Below are 3,038 nucleotides of genomic sequence, written 5' to 3' on the forward strand. Positions count from 1 at the left end.
GTAGCGTGTGTCAACTCACTGCCTCCCCGGTCGCATCTACCGCCATCGACCACCACATCCGTGGCAGCCGCCGCCCTCGACGCGGCCACACTCGGGGCCGGCGCCCTCGCCGCAGTTGGCGAGTACGCCTAAGCCCTATCCGCCTCCGCCGTCGCCTCCGCCGCCCTCGCCACCACCTCCGTCGCCGCCGCCGCCCTCGCCGCCGTCGCCTCCGCTTTCACCTGGTGGGCGACGTTCTCTGCTTGCTGAGGAGACTCCTCCGCGTTCGTCATCTCCCATCCCTCCGCTCAGCATCTGTCTGCTGGCATTCCTTGTAGTAGGTGCTACTTTGTCTGCCTTCCTCTGCCGGCGAAAGACCCGACGCTCGCGAAGCCTGCTGCCCATCTCTGAAAGAGATAGCGCAAGCACCTCGGGCCGCGTTTCGACGTGACACCGTAACTCGGTGCTTAGAACGCTAAACCCCCACGTTGTTGCGCATACGCACACGTGGCGACGTGGGTGATCAGCCGTCTCCCCTTCCGGCCGTGCATTTCGTTGCCCAGCGTGAGCAGTGTCGCGCGCGAAGGTGGAGTTTTGTTGTTCTGAATTCTTCTTCACTGTTACCTCATCTTCTGAGATGGGAGAGAGCCTGTTGACATCCCACCCAGCACCCTTCCCGCGGGTCTCGCTCTCGCGTCTCGGCCCGGCTGAGGCAAGGAACGCGCGCGGCCGCGCTCGTGTGTGTCTCTCCGAGTGTCGAGAGGGAGAGAGAGAGAGAGAGAGAGAGAGAGAGAGAGAGAGAGAGAGAGAGAGAGAGAGAGAGAGAGAGAGAGAGAGAGAGAGAGAGAGAGAGAGAGAGAGAGAGAGAGAGAGAGAGAGAGAGAGAGAGAGAGGTCTGCACATGCACATGTGCACATACGGCTTGTGTTATGATAACATGATATGTGTGCGCATGTGCGTGCGTGGTGTATTCAGTGTGTTCTGGTTTTTTCGGAGAGGTGTTCTGCTTCTGGTTTTTTGGGAGAGGCAGAGGGCTGGGGCGAACTCGACCCGCACTGCAGTGCACCGGCGCCGGTGCTGGCGCACGCGCAGAGAGAGAGAGAGAGAGGCTCGCCGGACGGGACGGCAAAGCCCGGGGACGCCGGACGCTCCCTCGCAGCTCTCGGCTGCTCGAGCGCGGGGGCTAGGGCGCGCGTGCGACGTAGTAAAGACGGCCTCATCGCTTCCCTCCGCGCATGCCGCGGCCGAACCCTCAGCGCATGCTGCCGACCCCACCAGCGTACTCCAGCTTGGCTCCCTGGTCCCCCGGGGTGGCGCTCCCATTCCTCTTCTTGTTGCCCTCCGCCCCGTTCCGGCCGCCCGCCGCCGCGCCCTCCTTTCCGGACAGGAAGAGCTCGGCGCGGATAGCCTGCCTCGGGAACGACACGGGTAAGCGAAGGCCGGCCGTCTCGGCTCGTCTCGGCTCGTCTCGTCTCGTCTCCTCTCGGCTTCTCTCGCCTGCAGCAACTCCTCTGGCCGGCTGGCGCGCGCAAGGCCGCGCCGCGCCGCCGCCAGCCGACGCGCGCAGACAATGAGGCAGAGACCGAGCAACGCCGCGGCGTACGCGACCGGGCGTAGCGGCACCAGCCAAGAGACGGCCTCGGCGGCCGGGTCCGCGGCGGCGGCGGCGGCGGCGGACGCCTTTGCCGCCGCGAGGCGGGCCGCCAGCTGCGTCGGCAAGTGGTGGGGAGGCACCTCGGGGACGCTCGCCGCCCAGCCACGCACGGCGGCAAAGAGCACCGAGACGCTTCGTCGGGCGGCGCGTGCGTCGGATCGGACGAGGCCGAGGAGGGCGGGGCCGAAGACGGTCGCAGCGTCGCCGGTCGTCGCGTTGATGTACGAGAGTGCGTCGGCCTGCGGTTGTGAGTACATCACAGAATCCGGGTGTGAGTACGGCATCGTGCAGTGAACACAAAAAAAGCTACGAACGCAGTGATCAGCCGACAGCGGAATACGTGTCCTAGCGAGTGCTAGTCGGATGACAAAAGTCTGTGTTCCGCTTCTAGGGGCGTCGGCCAGCGCGGCGCGCGCAGAGGCGGCCTCGCCCTGCGCCTCATCTGCGTCCAAGCGCAGCGACGCGGACTCCGCCTGTTGGCGAACAACGTGGTAGATGCATGTGCTGCCTGATTGGGACGCTGGCCTTTTGCAGTGCAGTTCTTGCCTCGGCGGCCCGGCGCGCCTCGGCGCACTGATCCTTCTTCAGCCCGATCACCCGCACCTGCTCGGCGAGAGTTGCGCCGAGGTTGCGCCGAGGTTGCGCCGAAGTCCGAAGTCTGCAGCCACGCCTGCTCGGCGGTGACGCCGGCAGCGGCTGTCGCTTTCGCCTCGGCAGCGAGCGCGGCGTCGAGCGCCGCAGACCTCTCCTCGAGCGCCGCGCGCAGCTTGCCCGCCTCCGCCGCCAGCTCGCGCCGCACCGCGCTGCACGCCGCCGCCGCCTCGGCCGCCTCACCGAGCGCCCCCGCCTCGGCGGCGCACTTTTGCAGCGCCGCCTGGTCCGCCTCCGCCCGCTCCGCCGCATCGGCCAGCCGCCGCTCCGCCGCTCCCATCCCCACCGCCGTGCGCTCACACTCCGCCTGTACGCCGTCGGACTCTCTTTGAGTCCCCCCCCCCCCCCTCCCCCCATCGCATCAGCTACTGGCTCCCCTTGGCGCCTGCGACACCCACTCGTCCTCAACGCGCGCCTCGCACGCCGCCGCTCGCTCGCGCGCCTCGCGCACGTTTTCCCGCGCCGCCGCCTCCGCCACGGCCGCGCCCGCCTCGGCGGCCGCAGCGGCAGCGGCAGCGTCGCGTGCGGCGGAGAGCATCTGCGCGGTGGCGAGCCGCTCGGCCTTGGTGGAGCAAGGGGTGGGGGTGAAGGGAAAGGGGTGGGGGGGGGGGGGGTGAAAGAGTGGGGGGGTTATTAAAAGGGTTTGTCTCCCCCTCGAGAAGCTTAGCGAGGTTGAGCCTATGCCGATTCGTCTTTCCAGAGGAGGGTTGAAGGGGGGCCCCCCTCAAAAAAACTTTCCTTTTCCGACCTCTGG

Source organism: Emiliania huxleyi (genome assembly GCF_000372725.1).
Source record: "Emiliania huxleyi CCMP1516 chromosome Unknown EMIHUscaffold_165, whole genome shotgun sequence".
NCBI lineage: Eukaryota > Haptophyta > Isochrysidales > Noelaerhabdaceae > Emiliania > Emiliania huxleyi.